This window comes from Natator depressus, chromosome 2, assembly GCF_965152275.1.
Source record: "Natator depressus isolate rNatDep1 chromosome 2, rNatDep2.hap1, whole genome shotgun sequence".
NCBI classification, from domain to species: Eukaryota; Metazoa; Chordata; order Testudines; family Cheloniidae; genus Natator; species Natator depressus.
In genome coordinates this window covers 195,846,440-195,873,903 of record NC_134235.1, presented here as the reverse complement: position 1 = coordinate 195,873,903, position 27,464 = coordinate 195,846,440, and the positions used below count along the sequence as shown (strand labels likewise).

Here is a 27,464-nt window from a genome sequence, read left to right as displayed (position 1 = left end):
GAATTGTAAACAAGCGTAAGCGGCAAATTGAGAGATGAACATTCCAGTCCTGAAATTTGAGAGTTTCAATCTGAGTTTCCAGATTTGCTTCATCTCCAATTAATATTGGGTTCATTTATGTAAATTGAAGAATATTTACTCAAAACAGTTTGCTACAATTTATGCAAAGAACAAGCACCCAAACCTGAGGCGGCTCAGCATTTGCTACTTTCAGTAAAGTCAGCATCTCTCAGGATCAGCTGAGTCAGTTTTATTGGCTTATTTTCTGCTTACAAATACAGTTAACTCTCTATATCGTATAGTATTTCAGAAATCTAAAAGAAGGTTAAACCATTGGATCCAGGACAAACACCAAATGAAAAAAAAAACCGCAACATTGAAGTGAATAATTATCATTAAATAAATGTATTATACCAAAAGTGATAATGGGGTGTCTTTTATGGGCCAGATTACATTCCCTTATAGGAAAACCTATGAGAGGTAGTGAGAAAACTCAGATTCTTCTTGTGGAGTTTCCTCCAAATACTTCTTTGTGGAAGTAAGAATTTCTCCTAGGGAAGAAAAAGGGATCCCCCAAAGTCTAACTCCTCTGGAATCTGCTGGAGGTACCAATCCATCATCAGAGAGTTATATTTTATGTATCTAACACAATTTTAAATGAAGAAATCCAGCATTTAACCAAATGTCAAACAGAAGAACTAAATATTAACATACTATTAATTTCCTACTATTATTAGAAATGAATTAGATAACTAGTCAGAAACTCCAGTTTGTATATGTTGTGCAATACCTAACATCTTTTGCATTGAAAGCATTCCCCACTAGAGTGCAGTATGATTTTAAGATTACAAACACAGTACTGTATCTCTCTAAGCTTATAATGTTATGGGCATGGAGTTACTATAATGTGTTTGTCTTCTGGCCAATACATTCAGCTTTATAAGTAAATATTATATAGTCCATTACACATACCTACTTCAGTGTGTGTACTCATATATGCATAATACTTTTTTCTTAACTTTCACAGAAATAAGCAGACAACATAAGTCATAACAGTGTAATAGGACATCACTAATATTAGGATAAATATGACAACTTTATATGATTTATTCTGGAGTATGGAGAGTAAGACAACAATTGAAATAGTCTAGAAAAAGATAAAATGCACACGAATGTAATGCAACAAAATGCCATGTTGGAAATAAATAACTCAAGCTCCAATCATTTGATTAGTGCTTGCATTAGACACCTGTGATGGCATTACAGTCATAAAACACTGACTATTGCCATCTCTTTCTGAAATCTGGCACAACAAGGGTAGCATTTGCAGCAGCAGAGCAGGATGACAGAGTTAGGCACAGGAAACATGTCATGCCATACTGACACAGTCTTCACACATGGACCATGAATTCAGAGTATGAACAGCACTATCGGGGGTATTGGCTAACATACTATAAGCCTCAGGCTGTACAAGCCACTTCTCTTCTTGCACTAGGAACGCTCCCATGCACCTCCATGGGAGTGTTTGGGGATTTTATTTTGTATGTAGTTATGGACAGAAATGGTCTGAACAAAAACCCAAATGTGAAAACTGACAATTTTTTTGAGAAGTTCAGATACTGTTCTGGATCCAAACTTTATGGTTCCAGACCATTCTCTATTATATTTGAAGTTGGGATGTGTGTGTGGGGGGGAACAGGCTAGGGGATGAAGGAGATAACTTCTTGTACATTACTTGTTGATATTTTAAAAAATTAGGTTTACTAGTCAATCCAATATTTTAGAGGAATGTAAACAAAAACCCATTAAGTCAAGCCTCCAGCAGTACAACTGTAGTAGGTTGACTCATGAGGACTGCAGGTGGGCAGTCCTGCAGTGGGCAGGTGGGCGCACTATATAGTATAGAGGGGGGGAAAATAACGAGCCAGGAAGTCTCAGAAGGCCACACTTCAAAAGTGGCCTCTAAAAGTGTATACCCACAGTTACACACTTCTATTTTTGGGTGACACACAAATTGATATTCAAGTGCAATTCTGATTGTTTGCACAAGCAAGTTCAGTTTGTGGCTACAGGAAACATGTCTCATTAATACTAATTGATAATCCTGTTCAAAACGTTTAAAAGCAACACCCAGTCCCATTTTTAAAAGTTACACTTTCAATTGATATGAGTTACTTAACTAACTTATGTTATCTATCCTACAAAGTATTATTAAATGAAAGTTGTTTCCTTTCCATTGTAGCATAGAACTATCTTCACTGTATTAGATTAATTGACAGATGTGGATCGTTATTACCAGTGTGAACAGGTTTGTTTTGGATCAGTGACTATGAGGCTATAAGTTCTCAGATGTTCAGAAGAGCAGTAGTGCACTACAATTGAATTAGCAAACTTAGAATTAAAAGATTTCAGCCATCTTAAATGGCATTGTGGATAAATGCTCAGGCCTATTTTCCCTGGAGCTCTGAACTCAGTTCTGGTTCAATGATGCTTACTAGTAAAATGAACTTTGCATGAAGGGATAGCTTTGAGCAAAGTAGAAAACTGTCCCACATGGAAAACCAACAGAGCTACAATTTGTGGTGTTTGCTGGCTCAACTACACTCTGGGGATTTTGAGATGGGATTGGAAGTGAGGGGGTAGAAATTATATCTGTCATGAACCAACAATTACCTCCCCTGATTTGAGACAAAAGTGCACTTTCCATACAGGGAAAAGGACAGACAACTTTTTTCTCTTAAAGTGCAGCTAATTACGTTGTTAGCTGCGTGTCTTCTGAGTATAAAATTATCAAAGTCGGTACTACTCTGTATTATTCTATTTTGCATAGCCACGCGCATTAAGTCCATTAAAAAGGCTACTGGAACGCAACAGGCTTCACAGGAAGAATAAAGTGTTGCCAATCCACCACCATACTGCTGGGTTGGTGATACTCGACAACCAGACAACCAAATACCAGTGTCTCTTAAAGCCTCTTTTCCTTGGCTTTGTCCTCTCCAGTGACCATGACAAACAAATATCCTGCAGTAGATGAAACAGAGAATAAAGCTAGATAATCAGTGGCAAAGTCCACTAATTTCAGCATAAAGAGATTTGAGGGCCTTAGCAATGGCTGTAGAGGTAGGACGACCAGCTGTCCCGTTTTTAAAGGGACAGTCCCATTTTGGGGGACTTTTTCCTCATATAGGCACCTATTACCACTCCCCTGTCCCCCTGGTCCTGTTTTTTCACAATTGCTATCTAGTAACCCTATGTAGAGGAGGCAAAGAAAAAATTATTCACTTCCACCATAGCATCCTTGAAATTCAGAGTGGCAGAACAGCTCTGGGCAATGAATACTCTTGTTAATCCAGCTAGTTTACATCTGGTGACAGAGACCAGTGTTTCTCATTGCGAAACAGTTTTCAAACTAGCATGCAGATAAGATTGCTTGGATCGGAAGTAAGCTGTCTGCCTCTGCAGTTACAGCATGCGTTCTTAGTAGCATAGCCTAGCCCACCAAACTGCCTCTGCTTGAGTTTCAGTTAGTGACACTTGTTGAAATTCTGTAGGCACTGGAGTTTGCCTAAGTCATGACCTGTGAATTAATCCTGTGTCCTCCTGGCTGGTGAGAGCCTTTTGAGAGATATTGGAATCTTTGTTGGCGAGGAACGTCAAAAGGGAGCAAAAGGAGTCAGCTTCTTTCAAATAAGCAGTTGTTAGAACCTTACTTCAAAACCCATCTCTTGACATAGACTATCTATCCAATTATCACCCTGTCTCTAGTTTCCTATGTTGGGGGAAGGTTATCAAGAAATTTGTAGCAAAACTCCCCCAGTAATAGCTGGACTCTTCAAGTCTCTTCAAACTCAGTCAATATGATTTTAGGCTTGGCAGTTGCATTGGTGGCATTGATTGATTGATCTCCCTTTTACAACTAATGAATATGTTGTCATGGTTACAGGGAAACCTGTGCTTTAGACCCCTTTAGTCCCTCTTGAGTCCACCCCTTCAGTCTCTACCATTACCACCTACCATAGCTGGAACCACCTACTATTCCCAGACTCGATCTCTCCTGCAGCCCCATTTACCAACTGTGTTAACCTGACAAGCGCAACCGTGCTGGCAATGGATAAGAGGGAAGATCCTTTCATGGATTGAGAACTGGTTAAAAGACAGGGAACAAAGGATAGGAATAAATGGTAAATTTTCAGAATGGAGAGGGGTAACTAGTGGTGTTCCCCAAGAGTCAATCCTAGGACCAATCCTATTCAACCCATTCATAAATGATCTGGAGAAAGGGGTAAACAGCGAGGTGGCAAAGTTTGCAGATGATACTAAACTGCTCAAGATAGTTAAGACCAAAGCAGACTGTGAAGAACTTCAAAAAGATCTCACAAAATTAAGTGATTGGGCAACAAAATGGCAAATGAAATTTAATGTGGATAAATGTAAAGTAATGCACATTGGAAAAAATAACCCTAACTATACATACAATATGATGGGGGCTAATTTAGCCACAGCTAATCAGGAGAAAGATCTTGGGGTCATTGTGGATAGTTCTCTGAAGATGTCCATGCAGTGTGCAGTGGCAGTCAAAAAAGCAAAGGGGATGTTAGGAATCATTTAAAAAGGGGGATAGAGAATAAGATGGAGAATATCTTATTGCCCTTATATAAATCCATGGTACGCCCACGTCTTGAATACTGCATATAGATGTGGTCCCCTCATCTCAAAAAAGATATACTGGCATTAGAAAAGGTTCAGAAAAGGGCAACTAAAATGATTAGGGGTTTGGAACGGGTCCCATAGGAGGAGAGATTAAAGAGGCTAGGACTTTTCATCTTGGAAAAGAGGAGACTAAAAGGAAGTTTTTCTTCACTCAGTGCATAGTCAGCCGGTAGTATTCCTTGCCTGAGGAGGTTGTGAAGGCTAGGACTCTAACAGGGTTTAAAAGAGAACTGGATAAATTCATGGAGGTTAAGTCCATTAAGGACTATTAGCCAGGATGGGTAAGGAATGGTGTTCCTAGCCTCTGTTTGTCAGAGGGTGGAGATGGATGGCAGGAGAGAGATCACTAAATCATTACCTGTTAGGTTCACTCCCTCTGGGGCACCTGGCATTGGCCACTGTCAGTAGACAGGATACTGGGCTGGATGGACCTTTGGTCTGACCCAGTATGGCCATTCTTATGTTCTTAACTGTAAACCCTTTTATTCTGGGGACCTTTGACAGTGGTTGATTAAAGTGACAAAAACAGATTCAATATAAAACATTATTTATTTGTTCACCCAAAGGTACATAGCAATCAATGATACGTTATAACAATAAAGACCTATATGCATATTTCTCCTTATCTTATCTTTAATCTTTAAACTTATAAACTTTGGTAAATTCTATTCAACCCAATTACTTCTATCTCTGGGCTGGGAGAAACAGATACCCCTCTTTCTGTGTGTGTCTCTGTTAGCGTTAGCATCAGCATCTCCCCACAGGCAACTGCTGATACTTCTCTCAATCCCCCTTGTGCCCTAGGACCTTAGGGCAAGACTTTTAAGATTTTATTATCCTCTTTGATCCTAGGCTCAGGCCTGTGTTGGGTAAACCATGCTAGACTGGATGGAGCCAGGCAGGGGCATTCCCAATTGAACAGCTCCCCATATTGTTCCCTTAAAGGGCCTTATCTCTGATATTGTTTCATTTGCTGTTTGCTTCCCCCACCAGCCTCCTTTGATTTAATTCTACACAATTGGGTAGGATAATATCAAACAAGTACACTGAAGTTCATATGATATTTATAAAAAAATAATACACATAGCTGCTTCATTCTCCACGTGCCTGTATTGATTTTTTTAGATTGTGGCTGACCCAGTTATTGACCCTACAGGGTAGCTGGAGTAGCATGAGCGGTTCTGTTTTGTTCTTTCTGAGAGGTCACAGAGGTTAGTTTTGGTCAATTTTTCATCTATCCTACAGACATGGAGGCTATTACAGAGTTTGTTCTGTCGCACTCATTCATCACATAGTGAGTATATTTGGGTGGGTTCATGATAGTGTATGAGTTATGGGTATTTATTATGCTTATGTCACCCATCTCTATATTTCCATATCTTCAGACTCTGTTAATATAGTGAAAATTTGTCTAGTGTCTACAGGGACTGAGCATAGAAGAGACTCAATGCAGACAAGACTGAGATGATACTCATGTTCTAGGCAGCAATAGCAATTATATTGGCAAACCTGACTAATATGGTTTGCCCCCTGTTTGTTTCTAAAGTTCGCAACTTGGGTATCTTGTTGGATCCCCAGATATGTCTGGATACCAAGGTACAACAGTTATCCATGCCTTGATCACCTCTAGGCAGGGATTATGGCATTGTCATAGGGCTATACATTCAAACTATGCAGCTATTGCAGTGAGCACAAAGAAGAGGTGCCCATTTGCAAGGCAGTGTTCCAGGCAGAGAGGACATTACACCTGTGCTTTCCAATATGCACTGGCTCCAGGTTACAGCGGAGTGAAAACTTAAATTTCTGTCCCACTGGAAATTCTAATATTCCAGCTTGGTTTTGTGCAGATTCAGGACAAAAAGTTGAAATACCAAAGTTTTCCACATGATGAGAAGTTCTGAAAACTTGTGATTCAGAAATGGCAAAATGTTTCATTTTGAGTATGAGTCAATTCAACATTAAACTGCATTTCTCTCCAGTGCTGCATTGCCTCATATGAGTTGCAGTTCAGGCAGCTCAGGCCACCCTGACCTGATTATATCTCCTGTGGTGATCTGACTCCCATGATGCACCACGTTGTTCAGTCAGAGGTGACACCATGTTGCGTCGTGAGAGACACAGTCCAATCAGGGAGTTGAGCCCATAAGAGAGAATGGGTGCATGAGATGCCTGAACTACAGCTCAATGAGGCATTGAGGCATGCTGGGGAAATGCAGAATAAAATGTTTTATGGAAGTTCAAGAAACTCAAATGTTTTGATTCAGCTTGATTAAACACAAAATGAAATATTCCAACTGGAAAGTCATTCTGGCAGAAAATTCCCAACCAGTTCTTGATGATTGAAAGTGAAATATTGAGACAACCGCTTTAAGCCCTGGGTGATTTGTGCCCTGGCTACTCTATCCTATGCAATACTGTGGCAGTGTCACACATCTACTGTGCGGACTAAACAATTGAGAGTTAGTGGTAGGACCTTCTGATTGAGAGGCCCTTGGGTCTGGAACAAACTTCCCTCCCAGATGATCTGAGGAAGCTTTAGGAAATGCTGCAAGACTCACTTATTTTCCCCAAGTGGATGAGTGTGGATTTATTGGAGGGAGTGGTAGGTCGTAGGACTCTTTATGAGCTCAGAAAGATTTGTTTTTGTTTTAAGGTTGTCTCCTTTTTTTTTTTTTTAAGATCTGTTTTGTTGCGTTGGTTAATGGCTGTCTTTTAAATTGATGTCAGTACAACTAGTATATGGTATGCAATGTGAGAAACTGAAATAAACAAACACTTACATAACTGGACAATGTTAGCAGGCTCTTCAGGTCATATTCCCAAAAGTTGGCCTGGTAGTTATTAGTCAATGCTGAAACCATCCATGTGAATAATCAAAATATAGTAAGGAATTCAGATGTGTTTGCTATTTTTAAGAGAAGAAGAATCTCTTGGGCAAAAACTTTATCAATTACTAGTAGCAAAGGTGCAGGTTTCCTTAAAGTTTATTTTATTTTTTTCCTTCATTTTAAAGTCCACATCTTGAGAATTCACCCCAGAGTGGCCTCTCTATAAACTAATTCCTAGAAAAATAGATTTCTACTAAATCCCAAAAGCTGGGATAGGTTCACTGTAGGCTGGTACATTTTTCAGCCATACTGCAGAAAATAAAACCTGGGGCTCCAAAGTTACTACAGTGACTTTGGAGAAATTCAGCACAGGGTACATTTTTATTACAGTGCCAGTGGAAATTGGTACATAACTCCTGTTAGGTAACACACTAGGAGTTATTTGGAATCTATTACACAATGCATATTTTTAAAAGTTATATATTCTTCCTTATGCATCTTGAAAATTCATGTCTCCTTTTCATGAGTTTCCTGGCTGATACAATAGATCTATTCTTGATGTTAGCTACTGTATTTATATTAATCATTTGCCCCTATCTTTCCAGCAATATTAGGGATGTATGGCATAAACAGGTCAATTCTTGACAACAGTCAGGAAAGAGCCCAACAACAAATTTTGGGCCATAGTCCTCTTCATGGTCCTCCTAGTTTTAATCCTTAATCCATGCTGACCTAGGCAGAGTTCACTACAGAGGCAGCCTCATGTATTTTACTGCAATCACAGTGGGCCATGAAATCAATAGGGTTACACATGTATAACAGAGGGAGCAATTTGACAAAATACTTTTCTGTTAGTATGACATTTCTAATATGCATATCACCACAGTTAGATGTCATGTGTTTCTAGAAATCATATCCAACAGAAATATACATCAGACAGAAATCTAACTACTGAGAAACTATATTGCATCCTATGGAACATAGATTAATAGGCATAGTTTAATATAATTCTATAGGCAAACCTGAGTTTACCAATACAGTTGCAGAACAGATTCCACAGTTACATACATTTGAATCAGACCCTGAAAACTCACCTTTATATACCTATAATAAGAAGCTTTCAGAGTAACAGCCGTGTTAGTCTGTATTCGCAAAAAGAAAAGGAGTACTTGTGGCACCTTAGAGACTAACCAATTTATTTGAGCATGAGCTTTCATGAGCTACAGCTCACTTCATCGGATGCATACTGTGGAAACTGCAGAAGACATTATATACACAGAGACCATGAAACAGTACCTCCTCCCACCCCACTCTCCTGCTGGTAATAGCTTATCTAAAGTGATCATCAAGCTGGGCCATTTCCAGCACAAATCCAGGTTTTCTCACCCTCCGCCCCCCCCCCCACATACACAAACTCACTCTCCTGCTGGTAAGAAGTGAATCCAATAAAACTGTGTGTAGTAGCAAGACAGCCTGAGACATAAGCCCTTGTATCAGAAGCCTGGGCTAAAGTAGCGGTCAAATCTTTGCTGATATAAAGCAAAGTCAGCAAGAGACAGGTGTAAGCCGGAGTCAGGCTCTGCCTGTGCACACACTCTCAAAGCCTGGCAAGAACAGGGCTGGTATTGCAAAAGCATACGCATTCCTAAGAAAGGCTAGGCACAGGACGCTCACGCAAACACATTCCAGAAGGATGGTACCAGAACACCCCGATACCAAGCATGGTTCAAACACACCCCTCCCCCGACACCAATATAACAGGAATACGCTGACTTCTCTTAAAAATAAAGTCAGGATGAAAGTATAATGGATAGAGATGTTTTGATTGAACCAACATGTACAAGGTAAAGGGTGGTAACAACCCACATCAGTGGGCAGTAACTAACTATGTCTGAGGGGCATATGTAACTTGTTTGTCCTGGTGTATAAAATGGAGTCTCAGAGGAAGTGTCTTTGGCCAGCCGAGGGGGGAATGGAAAGTCCCACCCTTCAATGAGCTGCATCTATTGTCACGGGCATACATGTGCTAGTGTAACTGTAGACATTGATCCAGGGAACTAGGACTGTGCTTCATCAACAATAAACCTGGCTGGGTACCTTCATACCTTAATGGATCTTGTGGTCATTGGGCGATTCGCTTGAGGTCTGCTGTGCCAGTTACTTGTGCAGAGCTGGAATGGCATAAAGAAGGAACACACACAGCCAAACATCTGACAACAATGTGTATGAAACCTGGAGTCCTTAATATTTCTCTATTAGTTGCAATGCATTTCCCCAAAGATTTATACTTTGATTTGACAGAGCACTTTTGAATGTGTGTGCTAGCATGTCATATTCTTATATAGCTCTCTGAAGAGCCTAATGCATTAATTCTCTTATGTAAAACTACAGGTTTTGATCATAGCTAAATACTAGTAATGCATCAGAATAAGTTTGCAGAGACCAGGCCGTATCAGTGTTTCCACAAGAGGAAGTTTAAATTGATTACATTAATATTTGCTGAGTTCTATTGCAATAAGATCCAGTCCCCACTGGCACCCACTTCTTCAGATGCATATGTCCCCCACGAAAGCTTATGCTCCAATACGTCTGTTAGTCTATAAGGTGCCACAGGACACTCTGCCACTTTTACAGTCCCTACTAGTGTTGTCTAACATAACATGATAGGAAGCCTAGTTTGGTTAGGATTCTCTCACTAACTCCAGTGTAGCTGAGCTCTAGGTCCACCAAAACTTTACGGAAAAATTATCAGGTCAAATCTGGCTGACCTTAGGAAACAATACTTTATCAATCTACAATCTTTGCCCTCTTAGAGGCAACAGGATTGGGCCTTTGTGTTCACTCAGAAACTGAACACATGTTGGTTTGAATGTATAAAAATCAATAACAAAAAAAAAAAAGGAAAATGCATTGGTACACATTACAGACCTCGAGTCAATACTGCCCTCTAATACATGGGTTTGCATTTCTGTTTACTTTGTAAAAATCAGTCACTGTATAAAACTCCAAGTACAGTAAATGATTTTACAAGCTATTCAGCAATGTCTGCCCACATCTGGGAAGCTAATGGAGCTTGCTGAGAGTCTGCTAAACTTCATGCTCAAAAATACTGCGATATTGTTGCTAGAAAAGAGAAAATAAGTTTTAGAAATAGGGGATGGGGGAATATTTTGGGTTTTATTCAAGATTTAAAAAAAAACCTTTGTTCCATTTTCTATCCATGTGGAGCTATCACGGCCCATATATTGTCCTCATGATTCCTACCTGTTGTTACTCCCTTTTTCTCCTTAAAATTCCTTCTCTGTCATGGTTGCCATCTTCAAATTGATAAATTCTCCATTTATTTATATGATAAAGCCATATGGAACACATTACCCATCTTCCTTCCCATCTGTCTTTCCAGTCCACAAACCCCACTGTCTTTTACAAAGAAAATTAAAAGTATTATTTCTAATTTATCCTAACACTAGTTTTAAAATATTTTTTATTCTGAAAGGAATTTTATACAAATCACAGGAAAGAATATTACTTTTCTGTACACATTGAAGCAGACGTTATGTTTTCCTCCACTCCCTGGGAGACCCCAGCAGCAGCAGACTTATGGTTTCACACCCACTTGCTGTTTGTTGTGGTTGTTCAGACTAGATCCATGAAGCTACTGCTATAATGGAGTATGTGCATTATGCTCGTCCTCTGGAGCAGCTCTGCTATAGCTGCTGAATCTGCAAACTACTTCTAGTTCCTTTGGCTCAGCTGGCAGACTGCAAACTCCAACCCCTAGCTAGGCTGGCACTCTGTTGAAAACCGCTGAGAAGAACTGACGCATGGCAGAGACCTATGGAGAAGTTTCTAAATTCCTTCATCAAAGCTGATTCAGATGGACAAGCTTATAAACTCTGTTAGACATTAGAAGAAGTTTATAAGATCCCCTGAGACTTGTCAGAGGATTTGATTGTTCCAAATCCATAGCAAATTACCCCCTAAAATTAGCATTAAAAATATTCCTCTGCAGTGAAGGGTATTTAAGACTATTGAATAAAATGAAACTGAAATTTCTAGAACAAGCAGGTTTTGAGACATGGTTATATAAATAAAGGTTAGAAGACTTTTCAGAAAATGTAATCCGTCTCATCTGTTTAAAGCCCCATACCTCAGAAATACCTTGTCTGATTAAACTAATCATAAAAAAAGGGCTTTAGCTAGAAAGTACGACAGTACAAAACTTCAATCTGAAAGAAGTTTTTTTGGAAGAACTTAGGTATAAAAATTGGATTTATAACAAAAAAAGGTTTACAACCTTAAATACTAACTTACTGTTGTAACTCCACAATGGGGAAAATATCACACTACATAATAGATGTCTAAACACACCTTATCCCTTAAGATTGCAAACCAGTTTCTATTGTCATTTACTCAAACGAGGAAACAGGAGTATGTCTGCTGAAGTCAATAGAGTTTCACTGGCATAAAAATGATATAAATGAGAGCAAAATCAGGCCTTGCATTTTCAAGTTAAATCTAAAAATCTCTACAGTAGTTCTACACCTAAATAGTTACCAGACTTTCTTTAGTTCTTTGCTATGGCTTATGAAAACTGTCACTTTTTAAATCTATTTTGTCTCCTATTGCTTGGCTTAAAGAGAACTTATTTCACTTACCATGTTTGAAATGCCTCTACTTTAGAATTCCATTGACTTAGTGGGATTGCTTTCATAGTAAGGACTTCTCAAGTAAAAAGGTTTGCAGGATTGCATTTTAAATAGAATTGATAAAACAGTAAATGATAAAACTCTACAAATGTTCCAATAGCTGAGTAATAAGAGCTAATTATCTGCAGTACAAGCCAGTAACAGTTTGCCATTAACTTAATCAATCCTGAGCAAATTAGCTATTTTTAGTTCTCTGGGAAGATTTATAAATGATGTTGAATTTAATGTTTTCATGCTCAACATTTACATTGTCAGTGGGTTTGTTTCTTTTTAAAGAAACACTATGTTCTAATGTAAGAAATTTGTTAGAATAAAGTGCAGGCACCAAAAAAAAAACAACCAAACCCCCCCCAAAAACCCCATATTAAATTCCAGACAACTACATACATGTTTGTCTTATTTTAATGGCAGGGATTTTTTATATCTCTGTCACACTTTCCCAGTGTGTTTATTACAGAGGCATACAAAGAATAAACACTGCAGGCAGGCAAAGCCATCAAAAACACATTCAGCCTAAAAGTAAACAATTGAACAACTGACCTTCCCCCAAGCCTTTACAGATGCGAGATTGTTCCATCACTAGCTGCCACTTCCTGATTTAGAGACTTAAAATGACTGAAAACAGTCCTAATAATGGAATTTGCAATTGACACTCACTCAGGAAGGCAACTTGAATGACTTGCCTTGCAACATAGCAATGCTATCAACTACGAGTCCTGCCCCTACAGTACATATCTGGAACCAACATAGACTCACTGTCATCAACCGCTTTTCACAAATCACTTGATTATTGATCACTACACTTATCAGTCTTCATTGACCGAACCTCATTTCACATTACTGCTCTCCTGCTGCTTCAGCAAGTTTCTGGTATTTCTCCTGCAGTAAGATTTCACAAACAGGCTAGGGCAGTGATCCCTTTTACCATTTCAAGATTTTTTACACTGATCTGCAATTTTCTTCCAAGAAGGGAAAAAAGGGAAAAAAAATTACACTTTCAAACATTTCTACCTATAAAGTAAACCGTGGAAGAAAACGGACCCAAAATATCTTACCTCATCCACCCCAACAGCGTAGATTGATTTATATTACACACATTTTTAAATATACAAAAAATATTTAAATAAATGAAATTTAAATTTATTCCTAGATGCAAAAGAATCAAAAAGTCTAACATTTATAAATGCATATCTAGATAACTTTTTAAAACCCAAATCATCCTCCAGGTAGGCCTCTCTCAGGAACAGGGGCTGCAGTGAAAACCCCTCCACTTTGTCCCATCAGTATGCTTGTAGTACCCTGACCTGGAGGAAATACCTTTAGAGATGATAGGAGTAGCTCCATTTTCTACACCATTCAGTCCTTGGCCTTTCTGCTGTGACTGCCCATAATGGTGTCAATTCGTGACAAAAGTAGTGATAGTTTGGTTTGAAGACACGGAGTAGTTGCCCACTAAAAACTAGATAGAAAGGATCAACTTTTTTCACATAGCTCAACCTGGGCTGAGTTTGCATTGGCCAAGGAGAAGTGAACATTTTCATGTCCCATTACCATTCGCTGTACATTGAACAGTTGATTTGTATTACAGCTCATTGGTTTTGTTAGGATAGTGAGCACATAATTAGCAAAGGCACGAGAGCTTTCTAGCTGTTTAAGTTACACATGTAAGAACAGTCAGTAAATCAGTTGTGCTATTGCTATTTGTTTTAGTTACAAAGTTTGGAGAAAACCAGCAGCTTCCATTCTAAATTTCAGTCTTTCACACAATGACTTGTTCCGCTCATTTATAATCTTTATAAAGGATATTTTAAGGATTTGCCCCACTGTGAACACAGCCCTCATCAACAGCATGACCTTAACAGAATGCGAACTGAGTCAAAAGCAAACAAACCACACAGTTTTAGTGGCAGAAGTCACTCTCCTGCGAGGAAAAGCGTGTGCTGGAGTACTGGAGCAATAACTTATCACGCCATATCTGTTATATTATAGAATGCTGTCTCACACATCAGAGCATTTGGTCAAGAAAGAAAAGGGGATTAACAATGTTAAATTACGACTCAGATCCTCTTCTCTCTTCCCACAAACCTCACCCCCAAAGGGGGTGAAAACAGCAGAGACCCTGATTAAATACATTATTATTAAATATTGTGTATTTGGCCATGGGAAGGAGGTTGTGCCAAAACATCATCGTCTTATCTGCCCACTCACCCCAGCTTTGCAGAAGTCACTGTCTGATCATCTTCTGTTTGGGGCTCCACCATTTTGTGGGAGCATGGTAAGAGGTGGAGGATCCTGGAGAGAGCCGCCCTGCAGCGGTAACGATTTCCAAACACACTGGTCTTTCCCTGCATAAGAATGATGACTTTATTCTTCTATTATATGGATTCCAACTCTCTGCTATCAAACCTGGCAAAGGTAATTGCACAGATAAAGGCAAGGAACCAATCTCAGCACAGCTCCATTCAAGTGATCCATATCGCTTTGGGCGACAGTAGCCGAGGAAGTGTGGAGGCACTGGACTTCTGCCCTAGTATCGCAGCCTCTATGGGATCTCTGTGGATTTGAGGACATCCCTGGGTTAAGCAAGCTATTCACTATGCAGGTGACTAAGGGAAAACCCAGCGCCAGAGTGGATAATTTTTAGGAAACTCCTCAAGATGAAACCCAAATATTTTCACACTCCCAAAGAGGCATGTGTTGGCTCCATGATTGCATTCTTATGAGTGATTTTCACATTATACTTGCCCAAAACGTTCATTCCTAATGTTTAACGAATATAGATTGTTTGGTTAAGCAATACAGCTTGTTTGTCTGAGAAATACAGCAAAGCTCATGGGTGTTTTCCTCCTGTCTGTTTTCAGATTCACTTTGACAGCTTTAACAACTCTACTTGTGTACTAACTTTGGCTAAACTACTTTGTTTCTTTGCCCTGACTCAAAAGTTCTTCCAAAGCACCAGGCTAGTCAGTCACTCATATAATGCTTCAGTAGCAATATCTTCATTCTTGATGATCAAGGAAATATCAGAAAACATAGTCATAAGAAATTCTTCCATCCTCACTCTTCCATCCTTTTAGTGAACGACTGCCTCTGACTGCTACCCTTTTTTACACAGTAGCTCCAGAGCAATCTAGCACCCACACAAATGTACATAAACATACCCCTGCAACAAAGACCGTTCCTACATCTGAACATTATGTGGAGTACATGGGGAGGAGAGGAAACAATCAAGCTTCCGTCTTAACAGAAAAAGAAAGCATTTGCTTTGCTTACACCTACACCTATTATGTTATTACTTTCATTATTTCTTTATCTTGCAGCAGCTCACAGAGTTCTTGGTTCTGTCTAGACACATAGGAAGACCTTTCAATCTAAAATTACTTTGACATGAAGACTGGAGACCTTTTCCTGAAGCTGTTTTAAATTGTATGGTTTACTCACAGAATATTGCGACATACGTACATTTGGTTAGAAAGAAAACAGTCTTGATGGAGAGATTCTCCGAAGAAATCTGGGAGGGAAAAAAATCTGAACTCAGAAATAGAGTTGAAGGAAACTCTTTAAATGCATTATTAAACCATAAGCCTGAGATGCTGGAAAATAATATCAAGTATTGTAATATTGTGAAGTATTAGGATTGTCAGAAGGTCTAGGGGAGATGGATCCAAACAGTACTGAATTTTTTTTATTAGTAGTGCTACTTCTGGAAAATACAATAATACTCTGAGCCCGGCAAGTGGTGACCTTGTGCAACCTCTGCAATGTCTTCATTTAAGGGACAAGATTTTCCAAAAGTAACTAGTGATTTTGTGTGCCTAACTGCAGACACTTTGAAGTCTAAGCACCTGCACTTTTGAAAACATAGGTCAAGGTGTCTAGAAGGTAAAAATAAGTTGAGTCTGAGTTCTATGATTCGGTTCAGAGTTTCCCCTTGTTTTCTACCTGAGAATACAGAAATATGTTTACAGATAATAAATAATTTTTTAAATAAAACTTTGCTAGGCCAGTTAGAAGAGAGGCATGCAAATGCATCAAATTATTTACATGAACAGTTTGTTACTTAGTTAGTTACATTTGGCCATTGTCTGATTATATTGGATTAAGATGTTCTTCCAAATGTATTCACCAGACACGACAGTACAGTGCATCTTCTGAATCTGCTGAAACAGATTTAGAATCCATTTATTGTTGTCATAATGTGTGCTAAGCACATTATGCTTCAAAAGTGGAAAGATACTTTATTTACTTCATGTTAATTGATTAATTAGTTAATGTTTGTGCAGTGCCTTGAAAATGTGAAGTTTTTACCAGTGCTATCGTTATTATAATCAATTTCAGGACAGATTTTTAGTTATGCTGCTTTTGAGGAAATTATAAGAAAATATATTGAATGAGCTCAAGCAATTGAGATAATGGTGATGGCTGGATGACACAGAGAGTGTATACATATTTAACAGACAATATTTTTCCAGTTGTTTTTGGGCGCAGAATTATATGTTTACATTATTTTTCCTTCATTTATTCATATGTCTCATGTTTTCTCTTCAATACCATTTTCATCTCTGTTTTTTTCTGATTAAAGAGGTTAATTTATTAGAACAGTGTTACTCAGACCTCAGTGGTTCAGGAGCCAAAATAGTCATCAGCTTTACCCAAAAGAGCCACAGTAATGTGAATTCATTGTTTCATTTTATATATAATATTCTCACAACAAAATGACTGACCAAGTATTCTACAATTGGTTAATAACATAGTAAAAGCATCCTTACTGGTTAATAACTTAGACTGGTTAATAATTAAATCACAGTGTTTTAATATCATGTGCTACAAAGTGTTGCAGGAGACACATTAAAGAGCCACTTTCAGTTCCGGAGTCTGTCTGAATATCACTGTATTAGAAAGTTGTAGCTTCTGTTGTGAATGATTCTCCTCAGCCTCCTGTTATGGTTATTAGAATGATATACCACATTAACAGTATGTGAAGGAAGTTTTTCCATTCCTACATACACATTGTAAATTCCCTCTTAGAGCTTCCCTTAAGGGCAGTTCCAAATCAACTCCATTGTAGGATAGTATGTGAATTCGTCCAACCTCCCTGTGAGGAAGCTGAGAAAACGTTAATGTCCTTCTCCTATAGGTATAGATATTGAGGCAGAACTGTTAAGTGGCTTTTGCAAGGTCACAGAGTAAGTCAATGCCAAAGACAAGATTAGAACTTAGGAGTTCCTGGGTAAACCCCAGTAAGAGGTGGAAAAAACCCAACAACTATTACATTGAAAAACAAACGGGCACCTGCCAGTAACTGGAAGTGAAATGGCCATTGAATCAAAGTAGGTGACCAGCTCAACAAAAAACATCAGCAATCCTCTGTGCACAATCCTTTCCTTTCCCCACCATACACCACAATTGCTTAAGGGCAGGCAACTGAGAGCTGACGGGTATGTGACAGATGAATCATTCTCTGACCTAGTCTCAGTCATTTCCATTGTAAACTAAACTCTGTTTACAATGTCATCAATATCATCTGTCAAAAGAACAAAATGGGAGCAGGAGCATTCCCAAAATAACTGTCCATATTTTTGCACTGACGCTCTGGAGCTGGTTTTAAGTACCCAAAGGAAGGAGATTAGTGTTTCAAACTATTCATCTGTGTTTGTTTATTGTTTCTACTGTACCACAGAATAAGAATCAGGCTTATCTTAATTGTACTAGTGTGCAGTATTTCCAGTACACATTGTATGAATTCTGCATAATCAATACCACCAGTGTCATAACCATGACTTTCTGCAGGAAAAAACAGCACTGTTTGCTTCTAGAGGGGTCGCTCCAAATGTCTCAATGTTTGTTTGAGAGAAAATAAAACAGGCTGATTTCCCAGCACCACCTTCCAACCCAACTCTTTTGTGGGTGGTTTCATCACTGCTGATAAACACATTTTTGTACATCCATGCAGGAGGAAGGAAGACTACTATGAAGTCTGACAGATTTACCCCTGGCCTCATACTCTTCTCTATGTTTCCACCATGGAACTTATGGTTGAAGTACTTTTCTGATGACTTTAACAATTCTCCTTCGTTCTTCATCTTAAATTTAACATTCAAATTCTGTGGATGTGAAAAAGTCTCCAAGTCAATTGAAAATACAAAAATAAATTGACTATAACAATCTATTGAAGAACTGAATGAAGCCATGTGAAACTCAGCAGTTTTGGTTCACAGGGCTCCAGCAAACCTTTGGTTTTAATTTATGGGGGTTCACCCCTCCTGAGCTTTGCTTTGAGGCTCACATGTGAACAAACCAGAAGAGAAGTGGGGGGGGGGAGGCAAAACTTTGACAAAAGTGAAAAGTTTTGACTCATTTATAGTTAAAATGATAAAAACCTGCCCAGCACAAATGGGAATTATAGGGGGCATGTATGAAAATCAGTTCAGATTAAAAAATCCTGGTGAACCTGGGCTAAGTTTCTGTTTGATAAAGAAACTCAACTCACTTGGTTTCAGGTGAAATTATAAAAAGCTTTCACTCATCTAGTTCTAAAGCCAAGAGTATGATTTTTTTTAAATAAATTAAATCCACTTAAGAGGCCCACAAAGAAGGGGGAAGTATAAACAAACAGAATCAACATTTAATCTGAATTTTAGAGGAGTCCAAAATATCTCCATAATTTTCATTTCTTTATTCCTGTCACTCATAGTGATCACATGGCTTTATGTGTACATCTTGCTGACCACAGGAGTGTCCTGGCAGCAACTCTTGGGGGACACGTAGTGTTTTCCCTTATGTCTTAGAGCTAGTAATGCAAGTTAAGCATCTCTTAACAAGGAACAAAAGTTCCTTTTCCTTGTTCTTGAGAATGCATAACAGTGAAATATCTCCCAAACAGTCCCAAACCAACAGGATCTCAGAAGAAAAATTGATTTGTAAATCCAGAGAAAGTAATATTAAATCAAAAGGAAACTATAAAATCATAAAACAAGTGGCCAAGTTAGCCAGATATGATACAACTTTACAGTTATAGATTTAAACTAGAATTCACTTGTATCCTAGAGTTGTTTGTTTCATTCTATCAGGTTCTTTCTTGCTCTCCAACTGAGAACACTGCAATACCTAAGAGGCCTCTGAAAACCATTTCTTTCTCTTCCTTCTTCTGAGAGCTCCTGCACTCATTCTGAAGTGTGAGTAGTGATCGCACAGTACCATATTAGCCATGCTGTCATGGGTCAGATCCACAAAGAGAGCATAATGCACATAGTGCAATATCTTTTGAAGTGTGTTAACTTCTGTCCCTTTCTGGGAATAACCACATTGTATATCACATTTAATTAATGGCCCACTCCACTGCAGAGCAGTAATTTCTCTTTATTTTTCCTGTCAGTAATTCAAAAGCTCTTTTGAGCCTCTATGGCTGTCAACCTTTTTCTGGCTATAACTTTGTCAGGAAAAAAAAGGGGGGGTATAATAGCAGCCCCATCTCTCTAAGGGGCAGTTCATCCAACATGTGCATAAAAGGTACTATTTTCTGCATCATTATTTATTGTGAAAGGGTTATAATTTTCCATAATACCCTGTTTTTCATTATTCCAATTTGTATAGAAATTATTTCTCAATGCACAGTTTGAAGTTCTGTCTCTGTTCAAGGACAGAATCTTACTGAGATGTTGCACTTCCATTCAAATAGTGAGAGGAAGGCCAAGAGTCTGAATGCGCGCCCGCACATACACACCCCTACTATTTGTACAAGCTAGTTGACACTTCAAATTTCAAAAATTTGAAATTTTGAAGTTTGAAAATAAAAGGTGAAAAAGTGTTGCATTTTTGTGAATTCCTTCCCCTTCCCCCATTTTCTGACCCATTTTAGAGCTGGTTTACTTTAATTTTTAAATTTGTAAAAAGGGAAAAATTACAAAAAAATCTCTAATCTCTTCTCCCCCCCCCCGTTTTTTTTACCCCCCCGTCCCACAATTATCTTTCAAGAACACATGTGATCAATAGTTGCATCTTACTCAAAAAGTAACTAACTCCTCCAACAATGCAGTACCCCCAATGTCCTTAAAATCATCTGAAGGTAAATGGTTTGAAACCTAAATGGGGGTGGGGGGGAAATGAAGCCCCACGGGGGAGGTAACTGCAAAACCCATCTTTTCTCTCAAACTAATCAAACTGATCAAATTAATATCCCCCTTTTCTTTGTTTTATTTACACACTCAAAACCCTGAACATGCCTCTTACCAGCAGGGAACCGAGAAATGTAATTATAATTGAGTTTGTTGGTATGTTATTTTTTACTCTTGGAAGTTGCTCAGACACTACAATAAATAAGGCAAATAGAATAGACATGGCTCTTGCCACCCTGATAATTTGTTAGGAAAAAAAGATATATTTAAGCCAATTTTAATGGAAGAAGATAATATTTTTGTAATAAACTAGATTTGAATGCATTCTGTGTTTCTTTATTTCCCTTTCCGGGAGTGACTCTTTAAAGTCTATTGCATATACACCAATAAAAATAATGCTGTAATTTCATTTTGTTGTTACAGTAGTGAGATTTACAAGAGAATATTTTAATAGCAAAGACAGTGTGCAACCTTGAAAATGTTAATCTAGATTTTGGGAGCACAATATGTTTGTTTGGCCTGTTTCACCAAAGTAATGAACACCCTCAGGTTCAACCAATAGTCTTTCGACTAAAGAACACTCAGAACATTGCAGGTTTGGGCCATAATTTTACACCACTCTTTACAGCTGCATTATCCTATATTCATTGTAATTGGTTTGTTTAGATTATTAAATAAATTTGTGCCTATCCCCAGATTTTTTGATTTATCTCAGTCTCCTACTTTTCTGCTTGCCATGGATGTATACAAGAAACAATTAATTGGCACACATTCACGTAGTCTTTTATGGCAAGTAATGGAAAAAATATGAAGAAAACAATACAGAACCAGAAAGCGGGGAGAGGAGGAGACGGACACTGAGACTTTCAGTATCAGACTTGTAAGTACACCATCATAGTTAAACAGTCAATCAGTTCATTTGTTTTAATTATGAATCTTATCCACATGCAAAGATTAGCAACTGAGATTGCTTTGAGTAACTGAGGAAAACAATCTGGTACCCAGGCAGGCAGCAGAAAGTCCGTACCAATCCTGTTTCTCATTCAGAAAGTGATGTCTTGGAATGGGACTTCCATATTCTTACCAGGACTTTGGAACAACCAGACAGTGTGACCTAAAATAACCCTTTCCAGATTTTAGAGTGCATTCTGTGACAGGACTTTGGGATCATAGGCACCAACTCCGTGGGTGCTCCAGGGCTGAAACATGCACAGAAAACAAATAGTGGGTACTCAGCACCCACCAGCCACAGCTGTTCAGTGGTGGCATCGATCAGCTCTTTGGTGGCTAGGGGAGGTGCTTGAGGGGAGGGCAGAGAGCTGTGAGTGGCAGGTGGGAAGGGGGCCTGGCATAGGGGGCAGGGGGGAGAGGTGGACCGAGGGTGGGGACTCCGGGGAAGGGTTGGAGTGGGGCCGAGGCCTTGGAATGGAGAAGGGGTGCAGCACCCCCAGGGAAAAATAAAAGTCAGTGCCTGTGTTTGGGAGTATAGGTGCAGATTGTTTTCTGTGCCAAACTCTGCTCTGAGGGAACTGTGATATGTCAGAAAACCAGTTCCAGTTCCCCAGTTCTGAGGGCCGGGGGCCTAGCCCTGGCCCCAGTGACACTTAAAACTGATCCTCAGCAGCTCTAACTTCCACCACTAGCTTAGAGTATTAATGGATCTAATGGCTTTCCCCTGCAATGATATATCTTCAACACAACCACTGCACTAGGAGGTGGGGGCATAGAGGTGCAGTGCGTGGCAGTGGAACAGATGCATCAGCAGGAAGTGCCTCTAACGAGGAGATTTCTCAGATGACATGCATCTGTATTACAGACACTTTCTGTCACTTGAGGGGCACAAAGGGGCTGCAACCACCCCTGAGGATTTGGCCCATAGTCTGAACAGCAGGAATACTCTTAGGGTACAACACTACTGCAGCTGAGAGCTTGCTTCCCAGCTCAGGTACACAGACACATGCTAGCTGCTTGAGCTCCTGTGCTAAAAACAGCAGTGTAACCAGAGGTAGCACAGGTGGCAGCTTGGGCTAGCTGCCTGAGTCCACTACACACTCACCCAGACCCCCTGAGTACAGTCTCAGGTGGCTACCCCAAGTCACCACCCATGCTACCGCCACCTACACGGCTATACTCAGTGTGTTAGCTTGAGCACAGCTCGTACATGTCTCTATACTTGAGCTGGGAAGCATGCTGCTGTCTGAAGAATAGGCATACCCAGACAGTAAGACTATGATCAGTTGCACTCAATTATATAACTCACTATCTCAGCGTTTCCCAAACAGTGAGTCAGGTTGCAGGAAGTTTCCAAATGGGTAGCAAGCCCAGTGCTGCAGGGAGACCTGGAGGGGAGGGGGTTAGAGAATGAAACTACCTTTAACTCATCCAACAGAGGCAGCTCCTGTCCTGTGGGGCTGGGCCTGACTTCCCACTCCAGGCGTTGTGCCTTGGCACACAGATAAATCAAGTTTGGCCTGACCACCCCTCCATCATGATGAAGGGGCAGCTGGGCCAAGTTTGAGTGAGTGATGTTGAGACCCGTTGCCCAAGGTTGCAGTGCCACCCAGGTTTGGCTCAGCCACCCCTCCATCATGACAGAGGGGCAGCGAGGCCAGACATGAGAGGCATTGCAACCCTGTGTGCCTGATCACAATGCCCGGAGTGGGGAGCCAGGCCCAGCCCCACGGAGCAGGAGCCATCATTGTGGAGCAAGTGTGGGGTGGGCTTTGCTCTCCAGTCCCCATCCCTAGGGCCTCCCCTCTGCATTGTGCCAGGACTAGGGTTGTGCTACTGGGGTGGAGGGTACTGCTGTGGGTGGTTGGTGGAGTGAAGAGTAGGAGATATCAGAGGAGGAGAAGGATGATGGTGTATGATTTTGACCTCCCCCGATCCTTGGACAAATCTGGACGTGGATGGGTCACACAAAAAAAAAGACAATGCAGTTGGTGGGTCTCCTTGGTAAAAAATTGGGGAACCAGTGCACCAATATCTGTATTTTGATTTTAAAATCCCCAGTAACTAGGAATACAACAAAAAGCATTCATCTTGCCAAAAGCAATGCCAAATGATTAGAGAAGAACTTTCAGATAGGACAAACTTATACAAATATATTTAACACCATCCATGCCCTTGCAAATAACTGTTCTTCACTGTGCAAGAGAAAATAAATTACTTTTAAATGCTGTGGTATTGTTCCCTATTCATGGTGGATGTTAAAGCCTAACTCACTCTAGATACAATTAATGTCTTCTGCCACCAAGGAACAATATCAGCAGAGTACTGTCTACTTGTGAGTGAGAGGGTAGTGAAGCTTTGGAATGGTGTAGATAAGCTTTTTATCTCAGTTTATCATTGGTGTCTTTGCAGAGATTCTTCCTGCTGAGAATATGGTGTTCAAAATTCAATTCCTCTTGCTGGGTTTGTTTACTTGGTTGGCTGCTGTGATTACTATGGAGGTAAGAGAGGTAATATCGGGCAGCACTGGAGCCAACTTTCCAAAATCCCCTATATCATTTTCAAAAGGTTTTCAAGTTACCTAATTATTTTGGGTGAAATCCTGGTTCCACAAAAGTCAGTGTCAAAACTATCATTGACTTCACTAGGACCAGGATTTCACCCTTTGTGTTTAAGGGCTCTAAGCCCAGTTTCTCCTCCTGTTTGATCCTAGAGTGAATTTAGATGGACTGATTCTTTTCTCACTTACACTGCTGTTACAGAAGTGTAACTCTACCAGCTTCAACTGAGAGTAAATCCAGAACAGGATCACAGGAATCCCACTCCTCATTCTGTCTGCATCTTGCCAGAATAGTGGCGTTCTGAACACAGACATGTGAATAATCAATATTTTGGTTAGCTAGCCCTGAGGCTAGAAGGCACTCACCTGGGACTTGGGCCATGGGCCATTTCATTGGGCCAGAGAGAGAGAGAATATGAATGACCAGTCCCTGCTCCAGTGACTATTTAAGTATTTTATACAAAGTGGAACATCTTCAACAAGAAAGACTGAAAGAGACCAACCTCAGAATACCAGTAGTTAGAGCACTGACCTGCAATGTAGGAGACTCTCATTCAAATCCTTGCTCTGAATCAGGCAGAGTGGCTCAAACATCCCAGGTGACTGATATAGCCACAGGACTATGGAATATAAGGGGTGCACCAGTGCTATCTCCTCCTCCTCAGGTTTTGTGAATGGCACTTAAGTTCCCTTTTGAATCTAGCTTCCCCCCACCCCTGCCACCCCCACCCAAAAATGGAAAGAGGGCAAAACTATACCCACATCTTTCATTTGTGAAGGTTCAGAGAGCACTGTATTTTCTGCTCAATCTTTAGCCTTAGAACTTCATTTTGTGATAGTTATTTAAATATAAATACAGGTGCAATTCCTTGGTAACAAGCAAATCTCCTGCACTCACATGCCTGGCAGGTACAAATGCAAGATTGTTGAATTGGTGGCTCTATGTGCCAACTCCCATTCTTGGGATGTCCCTAATTTGGAAGAATTTACGCAAGTAGTTGGCACACAAATCTCTTTAGTAAATGGTGTTGAAAAAAATATATATGTTTTGATATCTATTATATGCCCCTAGTAGTATTTAAGTACTGAATTCATCAGAATCACACAATAGACTAGTGTTTGCCATCACTAGGTTCAGCCATTATGCCTAGAAATCTGGTGAGTGTGTGTGTATGCGCAAACACGCATTTGGGAAGGCTTGTAGCAGAAGGCAAAACTCTAGAACACAAGGCAGAGGGAAAAAAGAAAGGATAATAAACGAGAGTGCCGAAGTTAAAATGCTGCAGGGATTTATGCAGTAAGCATAAGACTATGGCTAGTGCTCTGTGAATAATGGATTGTTCAGTTTCCTGACAATTCTGAAAAACTGGGGGAGGGGAAGTGTTTCAAGCTGACCAAAAGCAATGTTTATAGTTTACAAAAAAATAATAAATTTGAAGGAAATTTCTAAACAAAAGATCATTTCAAACCAAAAAAAAAAAAAATCAAGTTATTTTGTTTCAAAAATGTCAAAATGAAATGTTTCAACTTTTCATATTTTTCCCCCCACACTAAACATTGATGAAACAGACATTAATTTGCAAAACCTTGTATAGTGTCATCTAATCTGCATTCTTCATAGAAAAAAAAGTTTTGGCAGAAAAATTTCACCCAGTTCTAACTGTGACTTTACTGCAGGATCAAGCAGGAAAAAATGCTAGACTGTGAAAGAGAAAGCACCTATTAAGCACATTATTTATAATTGCAGGAAAATACAGGCCAAGTACATTTATTTGTGTATAATGCTCTGGTTTTTTTTTCAAGTAGTTTGCCCCAGCAAGGAAGCCTCACCTTCCCCAGCCTCTTACTAGCATATGCTTTCACCGCAGCTGGGTACATAAATTATAAACAGGCATTTAGCAGTGATAAAGGCATTGGAAAGCATGAGGCCTCAGCATGACACAAGTCCAACAAGAGGTTGGGATGAAAATCAGAATAGGGAAAAGAAAGATTAAAAAAAAAATCAGCACTGAATGGGAGAGAGGCCCTTGAACCATGTCAGATACATACATATCAATATCAGAGAATCCCCTTTTATTTTTTTGCTATTGAAGTGTGTTGCTCTGCATGTTCCTAAGGAGTGATCACTATGGACCTCAAAGGTTCTACCATTTTATATATGTGAGAGGTAGCTCTTTTGAACTCTCTCTTTTGGGAAAGGATGCGAATATATGAATATTGGTATACACTATAACAATTTAAATAGCACTGATTTATTAGGTTTTAAAGTTTACAATTCTTGTTTGTATTTTCTGTCAGGTTTTCTTTCATAGTCCTTTGTTTCAGTATTATGTTTATCAGCAGAATGGATCTTTAAACTCTTAGTATAACCTCTTTAATGTTGCAAGGAGTGGTTATTCATAAAAACTAGGGCTATTTAGCAATTAAAAATTGTGCGATGAAAAAAATTAACCGCGATTAATCTCACTGTTAAACAATAGAATACCATTTATTTAAATATATTTGGATGTTTTCTACATTTTCAAATATATTGATTTCAATTACAACACAGAATTCAAAGTGTAAAGTGCTCACTTTATATTTATTTTTTATTACAAATATTTGCACAGTAAAAAACAATAGTATTTTTCAATTCACCTAATACAAGTACTCTAGTGCAATCTCTTTATCACAAAAGTTGAACTTACAAATGTAGAATTATGTACCCAAAATAACTGCATTCAAAAATAAAACAATGTAAAACTTTAGCGCCTACAAGTCCTCTCAGTCCTACTTCTTGTTCAGCCAATCGCTCAGACAAACACGTTTTTTTACATTTCCAGGAGATAATGCTGCCCTCTTCTTGTTTACAATGTCACCTGAAAGGGAGAACAGGCATTCACATGGCATTGTTGTAGCCGGCATCGCAAGATATTTACGTGCTAGATATGCTAAAGATTCTTATGTCCCTTCATGCTTCAACCACCATTCCAGAGGACATGCGTCCATGCTGATGACAAGTTCTGCCTGATAATGATTCAAAGCAGTGCGGAGCAATGCATGTTCATTTTCATCATCTGAGTCAGATGCCACCAGCAGAAGGTTGATTTTCTTTTTTGGTGGTTCGGGTTCTGTAGTTTCTGCAGAGTGTTGCTCTTTTAAGACTTCATAGAATCATAGAACTGGAAGGGACCTCAAGAGGTCATCTAGTCCAGTCTCCCGCACTCAAGGCAGGCCTAAGTATTATCTAGACCATCCCTGACAGATGTTTGTCCAACCTGCTCTTATAAATCCCCAGTGATGGAGATTCCACAACCTCCCTAGGCAATTTATTCCAGCGCTAACCACTCTGACAGTTGGACAGTAGGAAAAACTTCCTACTGTCCAACCTAAACCACCCTTGCTGCAATTTAAACCCATTGCTTCTTGAACTATCCTCAGAGGTTAAGAAGAGCAATTTTTCTCCCTCCTCCTTGTAACAACCTTTTATGTACTAGAAAACTGTTGTCATGTCCCCCTCTGTCTTCTCTTCTTCAGATTAAACAAACCCAATTTTTTCAGTCTTCCCTCGTAGCTCATGTTTTCTAGACCTTTAATCATTTTTGTTGCTTTT

At 39.4% G+C, this 27,464-nt stretch overlaps 1 protein-coding gene across 2 annotated transcripts in view; it reads right to left on the bottom strand.

The window, feature by feature from the left end:
* The window catches only part of ZNF385D (zinc finger protein 385D), a 620,384-nt gene that overhangs the window by 488,447 nt on the left and 104,473 nt on the right, over positions 1–27,464 (bottom strand). The window contains exon 2 of one of the 2 annotated variants that reach the window (XM_074945663.1): positions 14,456–14,592. The exons of the other annotated variant lie outside the window; for it this stretch is intronic. The gene's annotated coding sequence lies outside the window, so the exon portion shown is untranslated. The remainder of the gene's footprint in view (positions 1–14,455; positions 14,593–27,464) is intronic. 2 annotated transcript variants of the gene reach the window in all.